The sequence below is a fragment of the Aethalodelphis obliquidens genome, unplaced genomic scaffold (genome assembly GCF_003676395.1).
Source record: "Aethalodelphis obliquidens isolate GAN/ISIS:26980383/991018 unplaced genomic scaffold, ASM367639v1 scaffold41, whole genome shotgun sequence".
Lineage (NCBI taxonomy): Eukaryota > Metazoa > Chordata > Mammalia > Artiodactyla > Delphinidae > Aethalodelphis > Aethalodelphis obliquidens.
In genome coordinates, this window is record NW_020837985.1 from 5,288,882 (window position 1) to 5,302,807 (window position 13,926).

General features: G+C 43.7%; 1 pseudogene; it reads left to right on the top strand.

The window, feature by feature from the left end:
* Positions 1 to 5,566: 5,566 nt before the first annotated feature.
* The window catches only part of LOC113633685 (uncharacterized), a 126,598-nt pseudogene continuing 118,238 nt past the window's right edge, over positions 5,567 to 13,926 (top strand).

The window sequence follows — 13,926 nt, forward strand, 5'->3', positions numbered from 1 at the left end:
GGAAGGAAGAAAGAAAGAAAGAAAGAAAGAAAAAAAATATATATATATATACACATATACATATAAGGTCCAGGCTGCATCCCCAAGTCAATTAAATCAGAATTTCTTAGGAGTAAAGCCTAGGCATTCTACTGTAGGGCATAAGTACTCAGGAATGGCATTGCCCCATCCACAACACTTGAAATCCTCAAGATCGTCCATAGGGCTCAATCCACTGTGCAGACATTATAAGAAAAGGGCTGTTCGGTGCTTTCCGACCACTTAGAGGGGTGGGATAAGGAGGGTGGGAGAGAGGGGATATGGGGATATACATATGCATATAGCTGATTCACTTTGTTAGACAGCAGAAACTAACACACCATTGTAAAGCAATTATACTCCAATAAAGATGCTAATAAATAAATAAAGATGTACGCACCACTGCCCCCGCCCCCCGCAAAAAAAAAAAAAAGAAAAGAAAAGAAAAGAAAGGGTCTGTGATCACTGGACAGTCCTGGACCAGAAAGAGATATAATGAGAAAAGCCTGGGGTTTGATGATAGTCTTGGGATCAAATCTTGCCACTTACTAAATTGCATAGTCTTGGCCATGACCCTTAACCTCTCTGAAGCTCTGGATTCTTGTGTTTAAAATGGAGATAGTAATACTTATCTTAGAACTGGTGTGTGTAAGTCATGGATATTAACATCTAGCAGAGTTTCTGGACCATCATAGGAGCGATCAAAAGCTCTTCTCCTTCCCTCCCTCCTGGAATTTGCAACAAGTTTAAATCCAGTTGCAGAAACCAAAACTGTACCTTCTATAAATGGCTCCTTGGCCCTGGAAAGGGGTTAATTGTTTAGCTTAGATTCTTTAACACGTGTTCACTAGTTTAGGGGCAGTTCTGGAAATCTGCTCCTGGATGATTCAAAGAGGGTCGGGGAACAGTGGGGCCGATCTGGCTGTGGCTTCCAGCCACTTGGTGGTAATTTGACTAAGTTAACACAGGCTGCAGCACACAGAGGTCTGGCCCTGTGACAGGCTACACCAGCTGCTAATGTTGTGAGCCTTGAGCTCCTTGGCAAAACCCTCGTTTTCCTGCCGAAGCAGAGAAACAGGAGACTCTGGTTCTAAGCTGCTTGATCTTCCCGAGGGGCCTCAGCGTCCCTGCTTCTGACCAACCAGGGTTTTTTTGTTGTTGTCCCTATGAATTGGGAGGCAAACTCCACTGGGAAACCAGGAGCCAGAACCCACTAGCCTGGGAAGTGAAGAAATCAGATTCTCCAAATGGTCCCAGGGCTGACTCTGCATTTTGCCTTCCCCGTGAGCACCTTGTGGAATCCTGCTGCTAGAACAAACCAAAAGCCTTTCCTTTGCACTTTCTACCTGTTCATCTTTGTAGCAATTTGCAAATAATCCTATTACAGTCCTCCTATGAGATAGGAAAGGGAGAGGCATCTTTACTAGCTTTTCCCCATGTCTTTTCCCCCCATGTCTTTTCCCCAGTGTCCAGTGGAATATCAGCCATGTTCAAACATTCATTTATTCAATAAGTATTTATGGAGCACCTGCTGTGTGCCAGACACAGCCCTTTTCCCCCTGTGCATGCTTAGAAACTGACACACAGAAGAGGACCCACCAAGTAATTGTTGAAGTGAATTAAACTGATTTAGAATCCAGCCACACTAACGAAGTGGTTGACAGACAATAGGTTAGCAAAATTCCTTTGGGCCATGACCTTCTCATATGTCCTCAGCAAAATGTGTGATCCCAGAGGGAAGCTCATATTGGTACTTTACATCTTCCTCATGAAAGGAATTGTAGAGCTCACTTAGTCCATTGGATTCCAGCTCTGGATCTCCTGGTGATTCTGATGTACCACCAGGGTTGAAAACCACTCATCTAGTCCAAGCTCTCATCCAAAAACCATGTCCCTGATGTGGCTCTCCATGGCCCTTTTTATAAAGTACCCACCTGCCTTGCCATGGTCTACAAGTGCCCTGTGTGATCTGCCCCTGCCTTCACCTCCTACTGCCCCATCCCTCTGCTCTCTAAGCCAATCACACTGGCCTCTTTTCATCCCTGAGCCCATCAGTCTGGGCCTTTGATCTTGCTGGCCCTTCTGGTCACTCAGGATTTGCCTCAAGTTTATCTCCTCAGAGACACCTTCTCTGACCACGTGATATAAAGTACGATGCACTCCATACACACAAGCACACACATGCACAGACTAACACACACACAGTTGTTCTCGTACACCCCCTTCTTTTATTGCTTATAACACCCATCACTAACTGCAACTATCTTCGTATCTATTTTTCACTTCTTTCTTGACTGTCTCCACCACGAGAATAGAAGCTGCATGAAAGCAAGGATCCTGTTATGTCTTTTCCAGCACTGCATCCGTATACCAACCACACAGAAGATGCTTAATAAATACTAGCTAAATGAAGGTATCAATCAACAAATCATTCCTTGAACTGGTGGAAGGGGATCTTTGAGCCCCTCCTTGAACACTTCTGGTGGTGGAGGGAAGCATTCCTCTCCCACCCAGGGAAATCTGGTTCCCTTGTTGAGCCGTGGAGATTGTTAGAAAAGTTTTCCCAGCACCAGGCTGACACCGACCTCCCTCCTGCCTCCTGCCACTTGAGAGTCTTTCAAATATTTGAAGACTGTTAAGTTTCCTCACAGCCTGCTATTGTCCAGATGAATGGCTTCTGGGAGATGTCGTCAAGAAACCTGGCTGTGTTTGTCCTCGATGACTGTGCCTGTAAAACGCTTCAGCTTCCTGCATCGGTCAACAGCCTGTGTTTTTATTTTTCAGAACAGCTGCCAATACCCTGCCAGGGTGAGCCCGGCACTTGCATGTTCCCATCTCTGAGGTGTCACTGGTAGGGGTTCAAGTGTCCTCTCTACAGGTCCCTGAGAAATATGCCTCTGGCTGTATCACTTCCTATGAGAGGTTTTGGGGGACTTCTAACAGAAAAAGAGAAAGGTGTGGGGCAGGGAGGTCCCTTCAGGAGCCCACCCCACTGCAGTGTGGGTGTGATGAAAGAAGTATAGTGTTTGTGCTCCTCCAAATTCCGTCTTTATCTTCTCCACTGGCCTTCCCCATCTTCCTTCCCAAAACAGCACAAACACCCCACCACTACCCGCCATCCACCAGCACTTCCTATCCAGGTCCAAAGCTTTATTTTCTTTACAGCACATGGCTCTGTTTACCTCTCTAGTCTCTTGTTTACTGTCTGTCCGCTTCACTAGAATAGAAGCTTTGTGAGCACAGGGACCTTGCCTGTTTTGCGCAGCGTGGTATCACCAGGGATGAAATGGTGCCCTGGGGCAATGGCAGTGCTTAATAAGCAATGAGAGAATGAATGAAAGAATAAGTAAGTGGTTGTGAGAACTTAGACACATCACCTAACTTCTCTGAGCCTTGCTGTCCTCTTCTGTAGAATGGGGAGAGGGGACAATAATTCCCTCCTCACTAGGCTGTTGTAAGGGTCAACTCAGACGACGTCTGTGGAAGTACGTCACCAGCTAATAACTTCATCAAATGCTCATGGTTATGGTACCATAACACTCCCACAGGGCTGGTCCTACAAGCAGAGAAAGCCAGTGGCTGCCCCTTGAGTGTGATTTGAAGAGCCCGATTGCCCAGAAAGATTCTCCCTTACTGTTTGACTGTCTAAAAATTCCACCATTAGCCGTTCCTTTCAGTAAAGGCATCGTGTTTCCACTAAAACAGAAATGCTTCCCTCGGTGTGAAGACAGGAGGGTAGAGATAATGCAGGAGAAAATAGCTTTCTTTCTCTTCTGCTCAGCTTCCTTCCTTCCAGCCCCCAAGTCCTGTTAATTTTTGCAACACTTCAGATGCAGGATCCTGGATTACTTTCACGGCCATCTCTTCTTTAAGTGGAGGAATGGCCTTCACTGTCATCCACCTATCTTTCCAGGCTGGCTTAGGACTTCGGAGACTTTTTCCATCTGGCTCTCAGTCCCCACACAACACACATTCCATGCGAGAAGAGCCTCACCGTGCAAGTGTTTCCTGTTGCAGTCCTGCCAAAAGAAAACTAGACTCCAAAGATAAGACTCAAGGCAAAGCTTTGGCCTAGACTGGTCGAGCAGTATTATCACTGTCTGGAAGCAGAGGCGGGGTATGCCCTGTGCCTTTAGCAGTGGTGGGAAGAAGGAAATGTGGAAGAAGCATGGTACCAGCTCCCTACCGCGACGCCCACACTCCAGTCAACCCAACTGCCTGCCCTTCCAGCTGCCGCCCGGCATTCTCCTGCCTTCCGACCTCGGTGCGGTCCAGACGTCCAAATCCAGTTCCTTATTTAACGAGCAGGGGTTCAGCTTCTGCTCTGAGCTGGGCACGCATGTGATCGTGTCCTCCAAGACCCCAGAGTCAAGTAAGAGAAACAAGAAAATAGCAAGCAGGAAGCAGGGTGATGCAGCTACTCCTGGGGTACCGAGGTTCTCAGAGGAGGAAAATTGAGGAGGGTCATGCAGGAAGGTCTCAGAAGGTCCAGGGAGGCATGTGACGGGAGGGGGTGAACTGAGTCTTAAAGAACAAGTGTGTGTTAACCCAGGACAAAAGGGAAGAAGGGCGCTGCAGCCCCAGAGAAGAGAATGAGCTAAATGAGAGTAGGGCATCTTCAGGGAAGTGAAGGAGGTTGGTTTGGCTGAGAGAAGGGGGAGTAGGAGGCGACAGCCAAGGAGGGCTGGGAAAATCGAATGGGGTCAGACAAGGAAAGCCTAGGAGAGCGTGCTGAAGGGTTGGGGCTGATGTCATAAAACAAAGGGGCATATCCCCTAGATCCTAAAAAGGGAGCCACTGAAGGACTTTAAAAGTGATAAGGGTTGCATTTAAATGCATTTAAATTAAATAGCTAAATTCCTCAGGTGTAGTTTGGAGGATGGATTCTGGGGAAGGAGGTTTGATGGAAGACTGGAGAACAAAGAAGGAGCTGTGATAAAACCCACCTAAATGATGGTGACACCTGGAATAAGGCAGTGCTGCTGAGGGAAGGGAGCAGAGCTTAGTCAAGAGCGTCTTTGGAGTCAGATGGACCTGGATCCTTATCCTGGCAGTGCTCTGCCTACTGGTGTGGCCCTGGGCAAGGCAACCAGCTTTGAATCCCGGCACTTTATCTGGAAAAAGATCATAATGCCCAGCTTGCCAGATTGTGAGGATTTGAGCTACAAATGTCAAATGTCCAGTACAGGGTCAGGCACGCAGGAGGTCCTCCACACACAATCGCTTTTTGTCTCTAATTGGGGTATAGTTGTTTTACAATGTTGTGTTAGTTTCTACTGTACAGCGAAGTGAAGTAGAGTTCCCTGTGCTATACAGCAGGTTCTCATTAGTTACCTATTCTATGCATATTAGCGTACATATGTCAATCCCGATCTCCCAATTCATCCCACCGTCCCTTTCCCCCCTTGGTGTCCCTATGTTTGTTCTCTACGTCTGTGCCTCTATTTCTGCCTTGCAGACAGGTTCATCTGAACCATTTTTCTAGATTCCATGTACATGCACAATAGCTTTTATGTTTATCCCTATTGTTGAAGAATAGCAGACCGAGATGCCGCATCTGCTAATCATCTGCATTGGCAATGCCAAGTCCAGGGGCTGTGGGCTACCCAACATTGTGGAAGGCTCGGAACATCATACATCCTCTTCGTCGGGTGAGGGCGGTTTATAAATAGTGGCATGGACTTAACAAGGACAAAAACCAACAGGAACCTGAACAACCATCAGCACATAGGTATTCGGCGGTTGCCTTCTGCCTGCCTAGCCCTGCATCAGAAAGGATGGAGGCCCAAAGAAGAACACAGCAAAGTGTTGGATGCAGCTCTTGACCTCAAGAAGTTTCCGGTCTGGTTGGGGAGATAAATCAGAAACCCATGAAACCATTGAAGAACAATACCTCTTTTCATTTCTTATCTTAGACTTCTTTATAGCTTTTGCCCCTGGTGACCTTGCCCTCCTTCCTGAAACTCACTTCACCCTTAATTTCCAGGGAGCCACTCTTCATGCTAATGCATTTTTTTCCAGCCTCTTTTCCTGGTTCTTCTTCCATGTCTTTAACTGTTGGTTTTCCCCAGGGTTCTTTGGTCTTCTTTTCTTCTCACTGCACATAGCTCCTTATCCACAGCTCCAAGTCCATGGACAGCTACCTGGACCTCCATACTGAGGTTAGAATGGAACTGCCACTCCACCTTCCAGGCGACAATGCTTGGGTGCCCTACACACATGCCAGACACAATATCTCCAAGGCTGAATCCATTGTTTTTCCTTCAAACCTACTCCTCCTTCAGGCCATACCCAGGTTCATGACTTTACTGTCCATTTAGCTGCCCAAGTTTTCTTAACCAAGTGGTAGAGAGCACAAACTTGTGTTTAACTTGGTTAAAACACAAGTGCTAGCAACTGGCCTATCTGGGTTTAGTTCCCAGTTCTCCCCGATTTGCTCTGTGATGTGTAAATTCGTAAACATCTTTGTGCCTCAGTTTTCTCACCTATAAAATGCGTACTTTAGTAGGACCTCTCTTATAAATTTGTTGGGAGGGTGAAACAAGTTAACATCTATAAAAAGTGTATCAAACAGTGTCTGGAACACAGGGAGTGATATATAAGGATTTGCAATTATTATTGTCTTAGATCCCTCCTACTCCCTCAACCCCCCACAGATGATCGGCCCTCAACTCCAGCAAATTCATCCTGTTTAGATTCTCACTTCTGCATTCCAGTTGCTGCTGTCTGTGTTCAGGTCTTCATTTTCTACGGCAGATGTTCTCAAAGCAGCTGCACCTCATTCCACACCTACCCCAGTGAAGGTCCAGTTGTCAACTGGGCTTGAGGCCCAGTTGTCATCTGGGTGATACTCATGAAGCTGTTGCCAAGACCTTCTAACTCTCAGGTTCTCTGGTTCTAGAACCCTGGTGTCCAATCCAGGTCAGCATGGGTTAGCGTAGGGTCAGAAAAGCCCCCTCCACACTCCCCCAAAATCCACTCTCCCGTCAGCATTCTTCCTACTTTGCTTTTCTTCCTTCTGTCCTTCCTTATTCCCTGGTCCTTTTCAATCTAATGATGGGTGGGAGAAAGAAAGCAATCTGGTCTTTTAATTCCCCCTTCCTGTCCCCTAGGCACCCCTCCTTCTGGATTGATAAGGGTGAGAACATTCAAGCCATAGATAAGACCTCAGCTCCCCAGCTCCTGTCCCTCCACTCCCTCTGGCTCAGCTTTGAAGTTCCCCAAACTCTGCCTCTGTAATGTGATTGTGTTATCTTTGCAGCCGAGGTGAGAGAGTGTAGAATGACTTTATGGCTTCCCGTAAGTAGCCTTCCCCAAAGCCATCATTTCTTATGATGCGAGAGAAAGAAAGTAGGGGTCCAGGATTGGGAAGGGAAGACCAAGCGGCTTCCTAGCAATTAGAGTACTGTTTGGTATGGAGTGGGGACCCCATGCAGGTTTCAAGAATGGAAGACGAGGCACAAAGCAGGTACTCATTGTGAGTTCAGAACCGTGGTTTTCAACACAGGTGATTTGTTCCCCAGGGGACATTCAGCAAAGTCTGGAGAAATTTCTGATTGTTACAGATTGAGGGACAGAGGCCACTGGCATCTGGTGGGTAGAAGCCAAGGGATTCTTCTAAACATCCCACAATGTACAGGACAGCACCCCACATCAAAGACTTCTCTGGCTCAAAATGGAATAGTGCTGAGGTTCAGAAACCCAGCTTTATAGAATGGAAGAAAAAGAAAAGGAAAGAGAGATCTTTCTACTAATAAAGGGCAAGTTATCATGGCATTTTTGTCCTGCCACTTTTTAATCTTCAAGTATCTGCATTCCTAAGAGGTCCCAAATCCCACTTTGTTTCTAAAGAGGGTACAGGAAAAGTGAGGTCTATGTATTTCCTGTTCCACAAGAGCTGACACACTCGTGTGGGAGAGGACACATGTTCATGGTGTCTAGAGACCTCATCCCATCTTGGCTCTGCCCAGTTAACCAGCACTGTTTGGGCAAGTCGCCTCCATTGGCTTTTCTGAAAAAGAAGAAAAGGGGCTCAGGGGTCCCCAGGGGATGCTGAATTCTCTAGTTCCAGGGCAGAGGGAGTGCTGCTGGCAGTGAGAGCTGGAGTACCTCCAAGGGGGTCAGGCCGGTGGACTGGAAAGTATACAAGGAGTCAAGGAGCAGAGGCACCTGAGCTGGACCCAGGACAGGAGAGAGTGGGCACGATTTGACAAATTGAGAAGGAAAAGAGGGTTTTAAGTAACGAGAACCTCACACGCGAAGATTTGGAGTGGAGATGAAATATGTGCCTGACCCAGTGCAGTTGCTCACACGTGCTGGCTCCTCCCCCTTAAGAAAAACGAGGTGAGCAGATGAAGCTAAATACACAGTGACCCTCGTCGGGTCGCCCAACAGCCACTATATTTACAGACAGCAGCCTCACGGGTTTAGCAAGGCCGCAGGATGGGAGAGATGGGAGGGGTCTCCAAGACCATCTACTTCAGCGATTCACCAACTTTCCAGATATGAGAACCCCATTGAACATAGTCTCCTCATAATTTTGCTTTTCTTTATATTGTCATTTTATTGGCACATTATGGCATTTTTTTAATCGTGTAAAGTATAAATGAATTTGTGGTTTTGTCATCACAATGTCCTTTTTCTTTTTCTTCCTTTCCTTCTTTTAATGGACTTTAGTTTTACAGAAGTTTAAGGTTCACAGCAAAATTAAGAGGAAGGTAGAGAGATTTCTCATATACCCCCTGCTCCCCCCCATGCACAGCTTTCCCCTACCAGAGTGGTACATTTGTTACAATCAATGGACCTGCGTTGACACATCATAGTCATCCAGAATCCATAGTTTACATCAGGGTTCACTCTTGGTGCTGTACATTCTATGGGTTTGGACAGATGTATGATGACATGCACACACCATTATAGTATCTTATAGAGCAGTTTCACTGCCCTAAAAATCCTCTGTGCTTTGCCTGTTCAGCCTTCCCTCCCTCCAACCCCTGGCAAACCCTGATCTTTTTACTGTCTCCACAGTTTTGCTCATACGAGAAATGTCATATAGTTGGAATTATACAGCATGTAGCCTTTTCAGATTGGCTTCTTTCACTTAGTAATAATCATTTGAACTTCCTCCACGTTTTTCATGGCTTAATAGTTCATTTCTCTTTAGCACTGAAAAATATTCCATGGTCTGGATGTACCACAGTTTATTTATCCATTCACCTACTTACTAAAGGGTATCTTGGTTGCTTCCGGTTTGGGCAATTATGAATAAAGCTGCTATAAACGTCCATGTGCAGGTTTTTGTGTGGACATAAGTTCCATCCATATGATTTTGAGAAATAGTTATGTATGTATGAAGCATCCTGTGCTGGAATCTCTGGGCAGTGCTACAATGAACGGGTGCCTGGGTTTCCTGGAGAGGCTCTGTAACCCCCTAAATTCTCGGCACATGATAAGTTGTTAATAGATGATAACTTGAAAAACATCAGGTGGCAGATCATTCAGATCAGTCTTTAAGAGGAAAAGTGACATCTTGACACCCACAGTTCTTGACTGACAGGCCCCAAAGGATAGCCCTGGGCTCCTGCCTGCTGGCTCTACCCTCCTCCCGCTTTCAGATCCCCTTACCTAAGAGTCCCTCCCTGGACTAGGGGAGGGTCACAGCAACTCAGAACAACCCACCAGGGGGGCTGACTCTAGTCATACTACTCAGTGAGGTTAAACGCTATGAAATGAAGGACACAAATTCAGAAAATGCTCTAGGCATGGGGATTAACAAACCCAATCTTCAAGGTTTTAATGGTCTCCATTGTCTGAAGTTTCTTCTTTAACTTGAAAGTCAGGTCTAAATTCCTCAGCCAAGCTTTCAAAATCCTTCAGAATCTGACCCAAATCTAGGGAAGATATTATGATGGCAAAAGTCAGGTCACAAGGTGAGAGCACCCCAAATGAGAGGAGTCACGTTTGAGGCCTAAGCTTGGTATTTAATGGTTCTGAATGCTCAGGCCACTTACCTGTTGCAAGCTTACAAGTGAGGTCTTATAGTTATTTGATAGGAAAGGGAACCAAGACCCAAAGTGTGTAACTGACTTTGAGGATGTATGTGATAGTAGAAGACAGAACTAGGGTTAGATTATGAGTCTGCTTCCTGAATCTTGACTGAATTCTGTGCTCCTTCTACTGGGCCACATCTGCCTCGTCCCTCCTTGGAATATCCTAAACCACTCTCTGTAAAACTATTTGTATAACTTTTGCAAGTCTGAAATATTCTGCTAATTAAAGTCTCTAGCTGTCCTTATCCTGTGCTTAGATGTCATGTCCCGCTTTGCATTCACCTACTGTCCATGTTCTGTTCATTCAATACCCTTCTGAAAGACCACACAGAAGAATGGGTTTCCTTAGATAGTCTTCCTGTTTTGTCCTCCCATAAGAATGTTCACTTATTTTGTTGATTTCACTTTTTATTTTTTCCTCTCCCTGACCATAAACACAACTTCAGCTGACAGAGTCTGAATCATATCAAGTATCTTTTCCAAACACAGTGCTATGAGACTAGGTATCAATTACAGGAAAAAAACTGTAAAAAATACAAACACATGGAGGCTAAACAATATGCTACTAAATAACCAAGATATCACTGAAGAAATCAAAGAGGAAATCAAAAAATACCTAGAAACAAATGACAATGAAAACACGACGACCCAAAACCTATGGGATGCAGCAAAAGCCATTCTAAGAAGGAAGTTTATAGCAATACAATCCTACCTCAAGAAACACGAAAAATCTTGACTAAACAAGCTAACCTTACACCTAAAGCAATTAGAGAAGGAAGAACAAAAAAACACCAAAAGTTAGCAGAAGGAAAGAAATCATAAGGACCAGATCAGAAATAAATGAAAAAGAAATGAAGGAAACAATAGAAAAGATCAATAAAACTAAAAATTGGTTATTTGAGAAGATAAACAAAATTGATAGATCATTAGCCAGACACATCAAGAAAAAAAGGGAGAAGACTCAAATCAACAGAATTAGAAATGAAAAAAGAAGGAACAACTGACCCTGCAGAAATACAAAGGATCATGAGAGATTACGACAAGCAACAATATGCTAATAAAATGGACCACCTGGAAGAAATGGACAAATTCTTAGAAAAACACAACCTTCTGAGACTGGACCAGGAAGAAATAAAAAATATAAACAGACCAATCACAAGCACTGAAACTGAAACTGTGATAAAAAAATCTTCCAAGAAACAAAAGCCCAGGACCAGATGGCTTCACAAGCGAATTCTATCAAACATTTAGAGAAGAGCTAACACCTATCCTTCTCAAAATCTTCCAAAATATAGCAGAGGGAAGAACACACCCAAACTCATTCTATGAGGCCACCATCACCCTGATACCAAAACCAGACAAAGATGTCACAAAGAAAGAAAACTACAGGCCAATATCACTGATGAACATAGATGCAAAAATCCTCAACAAAATACTAGCAAACGGAATCCAACAGCACATTAAAAGGATCATACACCATGATCAAGTGGGGTTTATCCCAGGAATGCAAGGATTCTTCAATATATGCAAATCAATCAATGTGATAAACCATATTAATAAATTGAAGGAGAAAAACCATATGATCATCTCAATAGATGCAGAAAAAACTTTTGACAAAACTCAACACCCATTTATGAGAAAAACCCTCCAGAAAGTAGGCATAGAGGGAACTTACCTCAACATAATAAAGGCCATATATGACAAACCCACAGCCAACATCTTCATCAATGGTGAAAAACTGAAACCATTTCCACTAAGATCAGGAACACGACAAGGTTGCCCATTCTCACCACTATTATTCAACATAATTTTGGAAGTTTTAGCCACAGCCATCAGAGAAGAAAAAGAAATAAAAGGAATCCAAATCGGAAGAAGAAGTAAAGCTGTCACTGTTTGCAGATGACATGATACTATACATAGAGAATCCTAAAGATGCTACCAGAAAACTACTAGAGCTAATCAATGAATTTGGTAAAGTAGCAGGATACAAAATTAATGCACAGAAATCTCTTGCATTCCTATACGCTAATGATGAAAAATCTGAAAGAGAAATTAAGGAAACACTCCCATTTACCATTGCAACAAAAAGAATAAAATACCTAGGAATAAACCTACCTAGGGAGACAAAAGACCTGTATGCAGAAAACTATAAGACACTGATGAAAGAAAATAAAGACGATACAAACAGATGGAGAGAAATACCATGTTCTTGGATTGGAAGAATCAACATTGTGAAAATGACTATACTACCCAAAGCAATCTACAGATTCAGTGCAATCCCTATTAGACTACCAATGGCATTTTTCACAGAACTAGAACAAAAAAATTCGCAATTTGTATGGAAACACAAAAGACCCCGAATAGCCAAAGCAATCTTGAGAAAGAAAAATGGAGCTGGAGGAATCAGGCTCCCTGACTTCGGACTATACTACAAAGCTTCAGTAATCAAGACAGTATGGTTCTGGCACAAAAACAGAAATATAGATCAATGGAACAGAAATAGAAAAGCCCAGAGATAAACTCACACACATATCTTTGATAAAGGAGGCAAGAATATACAGTGGAGAAAAGACAGTCTCTTCAATAAGTGGTGCTGGGAAAACAGGACAGCTACATGTAAAAGAATGAATTTAGAACACTCCCTAACACCACACACAAAAATAAACTCAAAATGGATTAAAGACCTAAATGTAAGGCCAGAAACTATAAAACTCTTAGAGGAAAACATAGGCAGAACACTCTATGACATAAATCACGTCAAGATCCTATTTGATCCACCTCCTAGAAAGAAACTTAAAAGCTTTTGCACAGCAAAGGAAACCATAAACAAGATGAAAAGACAACCCTCAGAATGGGAGAAAATATTTGCAAATGAAGCAACTGACAAAGGATTAATCTCCAAAATATACAAGCAACTCAAGCAGCTCAATATCAAAAAAGCAAACAACCCAATCCACAAGTGGGCAGAAGATCTAAACAGACATTTCTCCAAAGAAGATATACAGATTGCCAACAAACACATGAAAGGATGCTCAACATCACTAATCATCAGAGAAATGCAAATCAAAACTACACTGAGGTATCACCTCACACCAGTCAGAATGACCATCATCAAAAAATCTACAAACAATAAATGCTGGAGAGGGTGTGGAGAAAAGGGAACCCTCTTGCACTTTTGGTGGGAATGTAAATTGACACAGCCACCATGGAGAACAATATGGAGGTTCCTTAAAAATCTGAAAATAGAACTACCATATAATGCAGCAATCCCACTACTGGGCATATACCTTGAGAAAACCATAATTCGAAAAGAGACATGTACCCCAATATTCATTGCAGCACTATTGACAATAGCCGGGACATGGAAGCAATTTAAGTGTCCATCCACAGATGAATAGATAAAGAAGACGTGGCACTTATATTCAGTGGAATATTACTCAACTGTTAAAAAAATGAAATGAATTATTTGTAGTGAGCTGGATGGACCTAGAGTCTGTCATACAGAGTGAAGTAAGTCAGAAAGAGAAAAACAAATACCATATGCTAACACATATATATGGAATCTAAAAAAAAAAAAAAAAAAAAGGTTCTGATGAACCTAGGGGCAGGACAGGAATAAAGATGCAGACATAGAGAACGGACTTGAGGACATGGGGAGGAGGTAGCGTAAACTGGGACGAAGTGAGAGAGTAGTATTGACATAAACACTACCAAATGTAAAATAGATAGCTAGTGGGAAGCAGCTGCATAGCACAGGGAGATCAGCTCAGTGCTTTGTGACCACCTAGAGGGGTGGGATATGGAGGGTGGGAGGGAGATGCAAGAGGGAGGAGATATGGCGATATAAGTATACATATAG